Genomic DNA, 16,850 nt, shown 5'->3' with positions numbered 1-16,850 from the left:
ACACTGCTGATTAGTCAAAAGGAAACTGTGGTGTTGCTTCTGTACATGTGTGCTACCACTGTTTAGCGTCTAGAGCAACAACAAGTTAGTTACAGCAGAACCTAGAGGGTATTTCAATGCCTTCATATCTGTTTAGTGTGCATTATCTGTTCATATTTGAATAATATCTCTGTTTATGGTTTCATTCCCCGGCTGAAAGCTGTATTTGGTTACATTCTTGGAAAGTAGAATGAACCCTGTAATAAAAAAGAGCCAACCCTGAGACATATAGATTCATTTACATTGTCAACATGGCATTTATCCTTACTTCAGTCTATTTCCAAACCTTCAACCGTGTAAACAGTGTGAGAGTCACATTAAAAAATCAATCAGATAGCAAATCAGATCACTGGTAACATTTGGTCAAACTTCCCCTGGACCGCTGTTGCTAGGGAAATCTGTGCAGGTAAGCCGATGGTTGAATATGCATAGATACAAAAATGCTGCAATCAACAGTTCTGGTTGATAGAGACTGATAAAAGGTATTTTGAGACTACATTTCTCTCACAAAACAGTTGAGCCATAATGCACAATTTACCAGTAATGCATACATCAAAGACAGTTCGGTAGGACAATGATTTGGTTTCAAGGAATCCTGGTTAATTTCCAAGGGTTTGGAGTGAAGAAATATCAGCAGGCCATTTGTTAACTATCTTCTCCATTAGGGATGGGACGACATACGATATTATGGTGTATCATGCTGAAAATTTCATTTATCGTTCATTTCCAATATTGTGATAATCATTAATCTGGGTAATTGCGAATATCCTCACAATGATTGACTTGAAAAAGCTGTCTAGCTCGCCAGCATACAGTCCTTAATTGATTTACTGAGTTATTTTGAACAAGGAGACAAGGGGAGCCCCACATCTCTCCAGTCATTTTCAAAATCATAAGCCTGAAGGATTGGCTTGGTTTATATCCCCTACAAAAAAATCATCATACCAGATGTGTGGCAATAGTATAGATTCCAAATTATAGAACAGGGAGATGAGCTGCCTATCTGTAATGCAATACATATATGTTTCTTAACAAAATGGGTAAAGTGATGCCAGTATGTTTTAGTGCCATTTTAAAAGTATGAAGTATATTTTCACGATTATCGTCATAATACTGTGTATCGCAATTATTTTGGCAAAGATAATTGTGACTCAAATCGTACCATGCCTAGTTTCCATGTGATTTATTCTCTCACTCTCCCTGGAGAAACATAAAGAGACTGTGAGGAAGATCTAGGAGGCACAGCAGCTGCATTATGGAGATTTGAGTCACCAAAACATTTCTGCAAACATGCACGGAGATCACAAATGTCAGGCTCGCTCATAGCACAACAACCTTGTATTGTCAGTGCCTCCCTCCTTGTCTGCATTTTTACCCTTCTCACTTACCTCCACTTCCCAATTTATATGTAAATTTTCCTCTTCCTTAAACAAAGCAATATGCACATCTATCCTTTAGTGGCAGTGGCCCAAAAGTCTACAATAAATGGCCTGAGCCCTCACATGGAAGGCAGCCATGTGAGTCATTGCAATTTAGTACTTTAACTGTGGCCTTGTGAAAATACCTAATGGTACCTAAGAGTGTACATTTTCTACCATCTGTGGCAGCTTGTGACCAAAAATATCATATTGTACATGTTGTAACAACCAAAGCTGGCAATAAAATAGAAAAAGCTCTCTGTTAAACAAGTGTGTGCATGCTACAGTACACATCCTCCCCATCCACAATGTACCAAGTGCAGTTTTCACTCGCTTGGCAGTACAGGGAGACGGGTGGCTGTAACAGTCAAAGATGGTGTTCCACTGTACAAATGTAACCACATCACATTGTCAAAAGTAGATTGGCTCTTATCTACCTATCTATTTATCTATGCATTGATACACACCCACATACTGCATTCACACTGCAATTCAAAGATTCCATTATTTTTTTTCCTCCAAGGAGTACTCCAATTATCATTTATTGATACATTCATTAAACATTTATCAACATTAGCTAATTGCCATTTGCTAGCATTTAATGATTAATGACCCCAAATGAATGTGGAATTCTTTGTTTGATCACATAATATTGGAGTCGGTGTTAACAGCACCTGTTAAATTTCACTTCCATAATCAGCAACAAATGTGCCTCTTACCACACGTTGTTTTTTTTTCGTCTGAACACCTCAGTGGAAAAACAGAGGAGGGCTTCTAATGCGACTGTCCAAAAAATACATTATATTTGCAAAATTACCCCATGCTGAGCTTGAGGGCTTTGAGAGAATAATTTGATGAGAAATTCTAAGAGCTTGCAAGCGTTCTTTGATGCCCTACCGCTGTGAGGTGAGTGGCCAAACAATATTCTGATGGATATGTTTTTAAACTTTTCACTTTGGACAAAAACCCCGTGGCTCAAACTGTAGCGTCTGTCAACAGATGGTGGTAAAAAGTGTTAGGTTCATCAAACATTTATATTTCACCACTTACAGAGAACAAGCTCATAAGGAGTAGGAATTATTTGAATGTTGTTCCACTTGAGACTAAGCTTTGTTGTTTTGATTGATGTTGTGATTATGGGATTATAGTCTTCTTTTACATGGTCACCTTGACCACAAATATTCAACTCAAATATATATATTCACATGATGTTGCACAATTTAAGACCTGATTTACATTGTAGAATGTTTGAGTTATTGGCTGAAGAGCAGGGACTGGTGTGGTCTGGGTGCTCTGCAGAGCGTAAAACGATGTTGAGAGGGTCTGCTGTGGTGTTGAGCTAATACAATTTGTTTCCTGTGCCTCTGCTGCTTTGCTATGCTGGATTAATTTTCTGCTTTCACTGCGCTCTCTATCCATCTGAAAGGAGGTAAGCCACCAACCACCAACAGAAACGCAGAGACCAGTGTTGAGCTGGGCTCAGCACTGTGTCTTCTTACACTGTACGCACACGCAAGGGCACGAGCACGCACACACACACACACACGCACACACACACACACACACACACACACACACACACACATACATACACACACCTCTGCTGTGCGTATGGTGACGATTTGCCAAACGCTCCATTGCTCAAGCACAGAAAGGGATTAATGTGTTGGCAGCTGGCCCTCTAGATCTCAGTTCACACCGCCCACCTCCCGTACCCTTCCTTCAATACAAAAACACATCCTCAGCATCATCTCATCTACATTTGCCTCTTTGTCAGCATTCATTCTTAAAGGCGAACAATGAATTGTGCAGTTTAGATGAAGAGAGGAGCCAATGGAGAATGCAGGCTGAGACGTCAGAAGCAAAATCGAGAGCAGTGCGACAGAGAGGGATTTAACAGGGGAGAAATTCATGAGAGTGTGAAAAGGGGGGTGGGAGTGGGAACGGCGATGCAGTAAGGACTAAAGATAAAAATAAGATGAGAAATCAGAGGGAGAAGTTAGAGACGGATTCTGACAGAGGGCTCACAGATGAGGTGGGCCTCTGAGAAACCATGGAACAAGGTGAGTGTGTGGGACAGAATCATGGTGAGTGGGTCAAATCCATTTTGTGCCATAAGAAGTGGCTGTTGTGGGATGGATGGTTGGGGGGTTCCTCTCCAATTCCAAATCTTAAACTCACTTTTGAAATCAACAACTGAGAAAAATGGCCCATGAATAATAACTCTGTGTGTGTGTGTGTGTGTGTGTGTGTGTGTGGTTGTGTAGAATGGAACTCTTACTGACAGCAAAAATGACTCCCTCCCATGACGTATACATGCTCATATTAATACACAATAACTTACAAACGTATATATTTAAGGATTATAGCAGCAGAGACCAGCGGCTTTTATTGTAGAATAATATTCCACTGGCTATACACTTAAATTATGCAGTAGCACCCCCTGTGGTTATAGTAGCTCATACAGCTGGATTACTGTGTGAGTGCACCAAAGCCATACAAAATGCTAGACAGACAGTTAACTGCTGCTCAACACAATATAATTTACATCTCCTCTGAATCAGGCTGATATACTATTATTTTTCCTATAAAGGGCTTAAATTGCCAAATCTTTTTTGTAGTATGTAGGTGTGTAGTGCCCATTTCTTGCTCTAACTCCTCACTGAGCAAAACACAAGTATCTGTCCTTGATTGCTACTCATTATCATACACTTAAGGGCTGAATGAAGGATGGAGAGAAAAAGAGAATAATTTGATGCTGGAGGAGACCTCTACCTTTAAAAGGCTACTTATGTGAGATCATTCTTTTGGAGTGTTTTGATATGTCATTCAAGTGGCTGGGTCTTTTTCTTCCTGCCTCTGCAATACTCTCTAAAATACATTTCCACACTGTTATCCCACACTGTGCAGCTGACTAAACAGGACCCCAACACAGATGGACCCAAACACACAAAAACACGTACTTCAAACTCAGTTCAGGCATACCAAGACACTTAACTTCTAGACAACAGCAATTTGCATGGACCACAAAGGCCTTTACCAGTACTTCAGTTTTTAGTCGAGCCATTTTATGGTGCCCACAAACTAGGTGATAACTAAAAGTGCATATACAACCATTTCCGCATGTACAAATATGCGGTGTTCCTCTAACTTACTCATTTTCCTGTTACTTTGAATAGTCTACTGAGTGTAATGCAAGGTGATAACACACTAAAATACTCACAATAGTCAGCACACACACCTTTGCAGAGCGTATAGTCCAAATCCAGGATTTTACCATATCTTTAAGTCTTAATGTGCCTTTTCACACATGTATCTATCACACTCCAAAAGGAGATTGAAATGGTTCTTTATACTTAAATTTTGCACTTTGCTCCTACATTTCACAGGCACTCAACCTCTTAGTTAAGACCCAAGTTATTAATGTGCTGTGCTCAGCTAGTCTCACACACACACATACACTTTTGTGTGAAGGGCGTTTCATAAAGCAGTGCATTATTGTTATTAGAGCATGGGCGCCGTGCCCAGTTGCCAGTGCCGGGTTGAGCGGAAGCAGTCATTAAATTTAAATTGAGCAATATTTTCTTTTGATGCTTCAGGAGCGCATGTAGGGTGGATTCATATTGGCTTGGCACTCCTCGTTTATTTGTTGCATAAACTCAACTTTATTTGCTTCACCCATATGAATGTGTGCACTCATCACTGGGACACTTTAATAAACCTGATGCATGATGCTAAATTGCTAACTTATTAGCATCCTGTTGATAATGAAGTTTATTAGTTGAATGCACTTCTAAAATCTAAAAGGGTTAAACAAATGTGCAGCTGCATCAAGAGAGCTTGAAAAGAAAAAAGAAAAAAAATACTGTTCATCTGAAAACATTCTACCACATTAATATAAATTAATACAGAGGCATACACAGGTGTGCTGTGTGTTTGGAAACAGCTGCATCTTTCATAGTCAAACAGCTCCTACAATACGCTACTGTTTAACATGAGGCTGCAACGAGTATTATTAGTCCTGCCCTCCTCCTCCTCCTCCTCATCCTCCTCCTCCTCAGTTGGTCAGGTTCACCTTGCAACACTTGCCAATCATCCCGCTGTTTACTTTGAAAGAGTTTCTAGCCTGAGGCGGAAGTAACTGGTATATCTAGAGCCACTACAGGCTCTGACAAAGCAGACAGACAGTACAAGCAATTGCAGTATAAAAAGAAATACCAGTGTTCACCAGCGTTTTTGAAAAAGCATTGTCTGTGACACGTTCAGCTGTAACCCCTTTTTTTTTCTCAGTGCTTTCTATCATTTGTGAGCTTCGAATTACAATGTTAGGTCTTTATTATCTTTGAAAACATGTATGTTTTAGTTTATAATAATATGTATTAATTTGTTTATAACAAAGTGAAAAAACACTGAAAATGAAAATGAAACATTAAAATGTAATGAATGTAAGGAGGACTCAATTTACTGTTCACTCAATTTTAAAAAGAACCTAGATCAGACATTAATGTTGCAATATCTGACCTGATAATGATACTAACAGCATCATCTTCGCAGCATTCATGGACCTTTTTTTTTACAGACGTCCAGAATATCCTGGAATCAGTGAAAAGATGGATGTATTACAGTGAAAGAACTAGATATTGTAACTGGTTCATTCCACAGAAAGCTCAGCTGGTGCTTACCCTAAAAAGTCTTTCAGGCTTTTTACATTTTTGGGCATTTGCACATTAGAAGCCTTCTCTGGCTGAACTAAAAATAATACCGCAAAATAATACACCGATAAGGCTCAGATTTTAATAACACAAAGAATCTTTTTATACTGCTTGTGTGTTATCATGCTGTGCATGCATGTGTTATCAGCTGTGGCCACTATGTCAAAATCCCTACATATCCTGATGGTTCCTCGGGGCACATGGGAAAGTGAGTCCTATTTATCTATCTTTATTTTGATGTATAATGTTGTGTATTGCAGGTTTAAGTGTGCTTTAATTCCACATGGTGTTTTTTGTTCTTATCTTGGAAGCCAACAGAATGAGAGAGCACCTCTCCTATTATCCATTCAGTCAAAGACTGGCAAAGCAGTTAACTGCATGGCGCCTCTGCCCCTCATGCTTTGATCTTCCCTTGGCATTCTCTCAGCCTCAACCCTGTTTTCATCGGTGTGCATTAGCTAACAAAAGAGAGCGAAGCGAGGATAGATATCTCCCTGAGAACGGAGAGATCTCCACCTAGGGACTTCAAAGCACGCTTTGAAGTTGGGCAGGAGACAGCAGCATCCACAGAAGAGAGGAGCCGCTTCACTGTCCTACGACGCTGCGTCATTAACTCTTCAGTCCTATTCAATGTACTTAGTTATTGAACGAGGTGTGACTCCTCTATAGTGTTTTGTGTGTAGACTGATAATTTTTTTATTAGAACCTGATATTCCACACAGGGCTGTCTTTAAATTTCAGCACCAATCTCAAAATATGTCAAGGTCAAATTAATATAATGTAATTTAATCAAAGAATGGAAAACAAGTTCAAAACAGAAACACTCATCACACAGTATTTCTCTAGACTTGCTGACAATGGAGGGTATGCACTCATGGCATTCTTGGTATGTCATTGGTATGGTATCATGAGTGTGTCTGTTGGTCAGTTAGTCCACCACTTTAATAATTCAACAACTATTGGATCGATTCCCATGAATTTCTGTATAGATATTCTTTGTCTCCAGAAGAGAAATCCAAATGACTTTTCCTCTAGTGCCACCATGAAGGTTACATTTGTGGTTTTGATAAAAACAAATATTGTATGGATTACCATAAAATATCAGTTGTAATAAGTTTTGATTGAGGTCCCCTGACTTCTCCTCTAGTGCCATCTTCAGGTTAAAACATTTAATTTATTTAATTTTTTTTTTATTTTTTTTATTTAATTTAATTTAATTTAAATGTATTTTTTGTCCAAATACTTTGGTTTATGACCAAATACTTGAACTAATGACCCTTGGCTTTAGCAGTTTTTTTGTTTAGTGCTAATTAGCTGATGTTAGCATGTTAACATGTTAAACAAAGATGAACATGGTTAAAAATAAACTTGCTAAACATCAGCATGTAAACGATGTTATTGTGAACACATATTCAGAAAAAATATTCAGTCTCCCTATTCACCTCATTATGTCTCCTTTTCACCATTAATTCAAACATAGCAGTCATACAGTTTATTGCTATGTTTTAGGCACAAGGCATCGTTCTCATAACAGCCCTGAAGATAACAATGATGGTGAATACTAAGCAGTTGACGATGCTTTTTCAAGGTTTCTTCTCTTTTTCTCTAATAACATATTTGTGATAGTTTTACCTGTTCTCGTTTTTGTTCTAGGAGGTGTCCTTTTCATTTATTGTTTTTATTTGCTGTTTTGTGATGTGGATCTGTTTTATAGATGCATTGTGTCGGTGGTGCCTTTATTTGCCTGACACCAAACAGAAAAATCTGTCCAATCTAACCTTTGGGCCAAACACTAAAAACAGATCCAGCACCCAGGTACCGCTGGGTTTTGAATAACCTTTGCTGTTGCTCTGTAAGAGTGTTTAGGGGTTCTGTTTGAAGTAAAGCTGGAAAATAGCTGAGGTGCCTCCATAAACCAATCCCAGAGGACTTCTTTCTTTGTCTTTGGCTCTGGTTCCACCTCTACCTTCCTTTCTCTCTCTGTCAAAGCAATAGGGCAGATATTGATTACTTCTGAGTGTGTGCTATACCTAGGAGTCATATGCATCTTACCATCCTCTCTTGGAGTTACCACACACCACACCGGTTTTATCATCAGTATCCCACGAGGTAATACATCTCACACAGAGATGTTTTCTTCTCCATGAAAGGGAGTTCTATTGCTAATACAGTACACAAAACCAGTGTAATGTTAAGTAAAACACTATCAAATGAGCCTCAATGGTTTTTTTTATGCCCTCAAGTTTTGGTAATTTGTTTAGGAAACAATGGTTGAATCTGCAGAGAAACTACTGTACTGTCTGACTTTCTCTAGGGAGAGATATGAAAAAAGGTTTGCACCTGCAAATGTAACAACCAAGCAAAACAGCAATGCTATAATCTGATGGAAGAGTGCTTCCCAGTATCAATATGATTTATTTTTGCATCAGTCCCAACATTTAACCATATAATCCAATTAAAATGAAGGGGCGGGGCAAAGTTATTTTTGGAATTTAAGGAGTTTAAACAAGCTGAAGTGATTCATGGTGGTTCAGTGTTTAGCATAGTCCTCTCACAGCAGGAAGATCCTGGGTTTGAAGCCACCAGCCAGATGGAGCTTTTCTGTGTACAAGACATGCAGGTCAGGTGGATTTGGAAACACCAAATCACCCATAGCTGTTGTTTGTCTGTCTATATGCGTTATTTCCGTGACAAAGTGGCATCCAGCATGGAGGCCAGGTTACATCTGCCTTTCACCCAACACATGCTGGGAAAGGCTCTAGCCCCCTGTGACCCTGGAAAGGATAAGTGGCATAGAAAATGTACAGATGGATGACAGCAGTACCTCAAAGCACACAATGACTGTTTGTGTCAGAAGTTAGTATATTTTCTGTTTTTCTATAACATAAAGTGTTAGAGACACATATGTGCCTTTTCAAACATCCAACATGAAGGGATTGTGTGGGTTTGAAGGGATCTATCCAAGATAGAACAACCAATCAGACCTGGTTGTCCCTCTTAACAGCCAATAAGCCCACAGAATTAGTAAAAACTTTCACTCTCTTTTGTTCCAAGTCTTATTCCCACTCTGACCAAAGAGACATGGCTGGTTCATCCAAGGTGTTGATGAGCTATGTCATCCCAATTAGGCCTGCGCCAAAAAGCAATCTGTTTTCAGTTGTTATCTGGAGAAAATAGGGGTGCAGAGGCGAGACAGGGCGAACCAGGAGGAGGTGTTGATAAGCAGTGGACTACTGAACAGAGAATCATTCTTCCAACATGCGCTACCACATAGTGTAATCATGTTGATTGAAGAAGGGAGTTTATCTTTGCTGTGCACAATTTGTTGTTAAGTATTAGTATTTTGACATTTGGCATTTCTGATCTTTCAGGGGAATAACCCACTGGCTGGCTGGTCTCTCTTTGGCTTAAAAAAATAATACTTTCATACTGTTTTATTAGGTAATTTGCATGATTATAGTCAAATTAACACATACACTGAACTATTTTCACTTTCCTATTATTAAGGCTGCAAAAATAAATATTTTTTCTATTAATGTATGAAAAAACAATGTGGTTTGTGGATGTGACCACTTAATCATGATCCAACTGTGTATTTTTTAAATCACTGTCTTGGTTTTAGGACACCGTTCACAATAAACAGTTTTCCAACCATTACAACCAATCTTCGATAACCCACTATACCGTTCCTGTTAAGCAAACTGCTAACAGAAAATTTAAGTAAGAGGACCTTGAATGACCAGTGGCCATGTCCAGTGGCGGATTAAGGTGGTCATGGGCCCCTAGGCTACTGTTTGTTTGGGCCCCCCCACATTATTAATCATGCTTTATCAAAAAAAAAAAACCCGCTTGGAATTTTACGCAGCACACGCGCGCACACTTGGCTGCACTTACACACACACGCGCGCGCACACATTGACACAGCCTTTACTATAAAAAACGATCCCACAGAAAAAGGCCTTCACAGAGCATCTGCTAACTGCTAACTGCTTTCAGATTTCTAAACCAACAGGCAGGCCAATGTCGGAATATGCCTGCTACTGAGGAATAATTACAACGTCCTGACTGAAACACAAATCGGACCGCTGTGCAATACAATAACAACAAATAAAAATACAATAAACACAGCTGTGGCAACAGCACACAATAACAGCACAATCATGTTTGTACCTTTTTTAGAAGTTTTTTTCCCTCGTTTTCTGACAGAAAAGTCTTTAATGACGCTGGTAAAATCCAGGTTGCCCAGAATATCACTTTCGATGGACATCAGAGACGTCCTTGTCCTGACAAGTTCCAGGTCCCATTTTAACCCAGTATGTCCTCATGTCTTCATCAATTTTATCCCAGCATGCAGGATCCGAGCTATAGATAGTGGGATTGGCGGCCTCTTGTGCGCTCTCCACAGCAACGGGCAAGGCTGTCCCGGAGGGGTCTGTGGGCGTGGTGGCTGGGGCATCATGGCTAATTCCATGGGTGTTAGTGGGACAACATACTGGTGTTTCGGGTAGTTGAGGTGTCGGCCCCTCTGTCTCAGACTCCTGATCTGAGTGAGATTGTGAGGCATTGTCGTGGTCAACTTGGCCGCTGTCTTTGTCCTGGCTAAAGCTAGCTGTAGCTACAGCTTCCGTTGCAGTATCAACTGCGCCGACATTAACGTTAGTCTTTAGCTCGCAGTCATGAACAGATGAATATTCCGCAACCTTGAAAAATCCTTTCAATTTAGGAATTTTCTTGAGTAGATCTTGGTCCCGTTATTCTTTCAGTTGTTCTGCTTTTCGTGCTCAGCTATCACATTTCCTTTCTGACATTTGGCCGCTATATAGTCTAGTAACAGTGAGTGACATATCATTTGATAACAAAACTGACCTTATGAACTCTACGACACACTGGCCCAGCAGAGGAGCACCTACAGCAGAAGACTCCTCTCACCCAGATGCACCACAGAGCGCCACAGGAAATCATTCCTGCCTGTGGTCATTAAACTTTACAACGCCTCCCTCAGAGAGTCAGACACCCCCTCTCTGTAATCTGACTCAAACATAGACAATCATTTTTTGCACTTTTTGCACATTATTACTGTACATTTGATATTTTATTTTGTTCTTAATATATGTTGTTTGTATAATGATTATTAAAGTATTTCTGATTCTGATTCTGATTCTGATTTATAGTGAGTTGGTCTTTTTTTTTCTTTAACGGTATAGTGTGGCAAGATCAAAAATTATATATATTAAGAATTAGTGAGGATTAATATAGACAAAATAACTTTGTTGAGTGAAAAAAAAACTGCAGTGAGATATTTCACACCAATTAACAAGTTTTAACTAACGTAACCTGGTCATATTGCTGCTTAAATTCCATTACAGTTTCAGTTGTTATTCAGATCACCCAGCAGACTGTCTAGGGCTTCAAGTGTTCCATTAAATGCAAAAACTTTAACAGCTCCATCAATCATCACGCTGATCTGATGGAACTCATCAATCAGAAGCATGAAACATTATTTAATTATTTTGGCTATACATTCTAAAGACTCTTGTTTTCTTTTAGACAAAAACTTTGATAATTGGCAGAAGGTGAATAGCCCCTCCTCGAAAAGTACCACAAGGTATTAAAGATATAGCGTATAATCATAATAAATGGAATCCCTTCCATCCAATTTTATTCTTTGCTAAAAAGCATGATGCGTTCTTCACATTTACCTGCTTCATTTTGTTATTGTTATTGTTGTTTTCGGCTGGTTGTGTGCTAAGAAATAACTACCACAGTTACGTTTTTCTGTATGTACTGTAGTATGACTGTATTTTTCTATCTTTTAAGTATTGTCCTTGTATTTTATTTTCAACCTTGGTCTCAGTTGCAAACACAGACGCAGGCCAGATGGGGACTGGCAGAATTAGGTTTCATTTATGTATGTGAGTAAAATGATCCTTTTCCACTTTGGCCTTGACTAAGGTCTCCAAAGATTATAAACCTTCAGAAATAGACAAAAGATACACTCACGGTATGCACTGAAATTAATTAGATAGTTATTCTGGATGGTTGCCACTGCACTTCTGTGAGTGTGTTTTTAATTTTTCCTGACCTCCTGGTAGGGTGGAATAACAAATAGACAATTTTGCATTCACAGCTTTGCTCCCTGTCATATAACAGCCACAAATGCACATTTTAATAAAGCAAAGGACAGGTTAAAACATTGTATGCAGAAACCACATACAGCATGCATAGACTGATGGCCTTTGTTAGGAAGCACTCAGTGTCTAAAGCAACACATTTTCAACTTTGCCTGTATCCTTCACATTGTTAATTTAGGTAATACAGCAACTGTTATAGAATCAATTGTCATTATATTGTTGATACAATAAATGTTTTGCTAGCATTGTCTCTACCTCCTGAATCATCTACCAAAGGAATCAACAGTTTGCATAGTGCATAAATTAAGGCTGTGTAGAAGGAAATAAATCTTTGATGCTGTGTTTCAGCATGACACTCTTGCTCCAGTTAACATTCTACCTGATGTGCACTTAGTGGGACCAGAGAAAGCCACCACCTTGAATATGCAATCTTAGTGTAAACACAGAGGCACTTTGTACCAACGCTGAAGCCTAAACAAAACTTGTCACCTTCCTTTCAGACTAAGCAATCAGTCTGTTCTTGAATGATACAGCAGCCTTTAGAAAATGCTTCAGGTGTCACATCTTTTCTGGACGGTTTTAGCTCATATTTTGGGCCTGACATGAATAAATAATGCAAGGCTTTTATGACAGTGACAGCGAGGAGTCAAGCCATGGTTGAGGGGAGAATGGAAAGGGTGTATGTATGTGTGCTTGAGGGAGATACAGAGCATGCATGTGTATACGTGTATGTGTGTGTGTGTGTGTGTGTGTGTGTGTGTGTGTGTGTGTGTGTGTGTGTGTATGTGTGTGTGTGTGTGGAGTGTTTAGTGGATGCAGCTGGACTGGATGTATTATTGATGTGCTGTTAGCACTCCCAGGGAGTTGCAGTCTCATCAGAGTTTGCCAGGGGATTAACAGACTCAAAAAAGCAAACCAGGGAAACAGAGAAAAGGCACGGAGCATATCCCTCATCTGAATCCCACCGCCCTCCTTCTCTCCCACACAGAAATGAGCCATCATTTAAAGGCAAATAGCATTATCTTCATATGAGACATCTGGCTGGGTCCAACACAGCAGAATTATTGATTAGTTTTAATTTTATTTAACAGCCTGCTACTGGTACCGTTTTCAAAGGACACCACATTTGTAATGACTTTCCAGATGATTACACAGTTGGCACAGTTATGGTTAACCGTGTCTAGCTGTATGTGCCTGCCATTCCTGTTTACCACATCTCGTCCCCAAACGGCACACACAAGCACCCACATACAAACAGTGATCTACAGTACAGGTCCAGTCAGTGTATCAACGAAGGCCGCGTACCCACCCTGCTTCCTGTCATCTTCTATTATGGTTTCATTAGGCCGGGGAGAAGCAAGGCCTGTGGATGGATGGATGGATGGAGGAGCACCATTCCTTTTCTAACTCACCAATCAGGGCCAGACAGAGCACCACAGAGACTCATATATCCACCTGCTTTACTCACTGCTGTTTCTCTCCCACTTTGCTCAGTTGTCTCCCACACATCCTCTCAATTTATGTTTGCAATTTTATTTTACATAAAAATATATAGAGGTAGAATAAGTAAAAGTAAAATTATTATAGAAATAAAGGTCACTATACATTTAGATTTTTTGTATTTATTATTTGGTGGTAAGTAGATTGATGAGAAAAACAAAATATCCCTTTTGTTTACAGAACAGTGCAACCATTGCAATTACAACAAGACTAAGAGTCTGCAGACATGCTTGGGTTTCTGTGAGGCTGTACTTGATCTAAACACTCTTCTCATTCACACATTATCACATGTTCACAATGACAATGCTGATGTTTTAAAAAAAACAAAAAAAACAGAAAGTACAGCTCAGCAACATGAATGTTTACACAACATATCATGGCAATCTATCCAATACTTGTTGAGATATTTCAGACTGGAGTAAAGTGGATGACCAACTGACCGACAGTCCTTAGAGCCATGCCACTAGTATGGCTAAAAATTCTCTGACTCATTGTGAGGGTACGGATCTGTAAAAGTACCGTGGTGATGACCTTGAAACAGAAGTTGTGCATCTGATGAGTAATGATCAATGTCTTCCTTAACTGATTAACGCATTACTTTCGGTGTGTGTTAAAAATGTATGTACACATGTGTCTGTGTACATGAGAGCCTATATAAGTGTAGACCCTCACACATAAGCAAAACAGACTTTTTTTCAATAGGTGTGTTACTACATGTGTGTGTCTTAAGCTGCAGGGTGGCTCAGCACAGCAGGAGAAATACGTTCAGTGTGGGGGCACCTTCAGAGGGTTGAGGCAAAAGGCAGATCTCAGCCTCCTGCCGGGCCCAACTCCAGTAAGCTTGGAAGACGGAAAGACTTTTGAGTGTGGGGTTCAGTCCTGGGAATCCATCCTGAACCCACATTAAAGACTGAAGATGCCAGACTGCACCAGCCTTGAAGATCAAATAGAGTGAAGATGCAAGCTGTGAACCAAGAAGCTTTTGCCATGCCAGTGTTTAATTATTGACATTTCCAGCGCTGCAAGTCAGTTTTGTCAACTCAGCAAGAGAAAATACACTTACATTTTGCTTTAACGCAATTAGTTTCATCAGACCAAGGCTTGTCTGAACTGCAGCATGATGAGCTAGCTGTAAATAAATTACAACTCCAGTGCTGCCGGATGAAAGATACTAACATTGTATTTACATATACTTTGAAACTGTGAATAAACAAAATGGAGGAAAACCAAGTTTCATCACTGGAATAAATGCATATATTTTTCTACTTTATGACAGGGACAGGCTGACATTTATGGGTGGCATACTTATAATGCCTTATTCTGAAGCATATGAGTGCTTATCAAACATCAAGCCCCTAAAATGTACTTTCAAATGTGTGCAATCCTTTTACTTCTTGATAAGCTGCATTCTGTCAATCTGAGCACTTAAGACAGTGCAGCTTTTGTGAAAGAATCCCCTCTGAATGATTGAAATGGCAGCGTCAGAGCCTTGGACACCATAGATACAATGTCTTTGCCTCAGTACTTATGACTGACAGCTGACAAGGGTTTCCTCACTGTCTAAGGGTCTAAGAAGCCCACATCCCTGGGCACCATAATCCTAATATAATTACCTGTGCGCTGTAAAAGCCTGTTGCACTCTAAAGCAAATCACATTAAGGTGCAAGGGGTTTTAGACGTGTGCCTTTATCCCACCAAGCAGGCACAGTATGTGGCCAGCTCACATGTCATTTCCCATAGACCGTAATCTGACTGACAACCAGGGAGATGGTAGTTCTCTCACACTGCTGTTTTACCAGCTGAGAGCAATGGGAAACAGCACTGTGGTGCTATATTGCAGTTCTCCCGCCGTTAATGTGGTTGCAGCACCAGCAGCGGAGAAAATGGGAAATGTATTACTTCAAAAATGTTTAAAGACCACGGCTAATAGGGGACTATAAGAGAAGGTCAAGCAGCAGGATAAATATAATATACTCCAAAGATAAATGAGGACTTTCAGGTTCTAAAGCCTGTTTTGCCATGAATCTTAAGCTTAGACCTTGTTTCCTACGCAACCATTAGCTGGTAAAAGTTCAACCACTGAGCAAAATGCCGATGTTTATTTTGGTAGTTTCAGGATCTTTAAGGTTAGCTCCACTGATGAAATCACTGTGTAGATGATATAAGTCTTCAAAGTAGCACCAATATAGTATTTCCCCAGCTGGGCAGCCATAGAAAGGACTTAGACATTGATGATGGGGCGGTCTTGTATGGCCTAGACTGGAATTACAACACTGATAACTATTAATGTTGGTAAGATAGCTTGAATGCCCTTCTAGCTATAGCTGGAACACTAATTGAAAAAAACATAAATTGATCCACGTAAGTCAATTTCCAAATGAGACGCCAAGTGTGATGTGGAAACCTGAATGATCATTGTCTTTGTTCTATATTAAACTTATATTGAAATCTTTATTGCTGCATTTTGTCTGGAGAGATAAGTTAGACTTTCTCTGATTAGCCCTGGAAGGCACTTGGCTGCAATGAACTCCTTTCCTTAAGTGTTTGCCAACCAGCAGAAAGACAAACTAAAAACCTATGCAGAGCTTTTAATGTATGGATTTAACCCCACCTTCTCCAGCCTTATTCATATGATCAAAGCACTCCTAAACAATCATCCACAAAGAGTAGTGTATATCATAAAAGTCCTGATTATATGGTTTTATAGTTATTTCTGGTTTGTGCAGTCTATGCAAATGAACAAAAATAAATAAATGAATAAATGAAAAACTAAAAATTCAACCTGTGATGAATGAATGTTTCACAGGAAAGGAGACAACAATCAGTTTGTTTAAACAGATTGGATGGTGTGTCTGTTGAGAGTAAATTGCTTAGTTTTGTTTGCATGTATTCATTACAGGTTGAGTTTTCAATTATCACTGATTTTGAGTTGGTTTGGTGTCAGTATGGCTATACTGCAAAGTGTCTATGTTAGTCTGGCAGACAGCATTCAAATGTTGATTCTCAGTATTTGTCCATGGTTTAGCAACCTTCTCACACAAGTTGCGGGA

The sequence above is a fragment of the Dicentrarchus labrax genome, unplaced genomic scaffold (assembly GCF_905237075.1).
Source record: "Dicentrarchus labrax unplaced genomic scaffold, dlabrax2021, whole genome shotgun sequence".
Taxonomy (NCBI): Eukaryota; Metazoa; Chordata; class Actinopteri; family Moronidae; genus Dicentrarchus; species Dicentrarchus labrax.
This window is presented reverse-complemented; position numbering follows the sequence as displayed.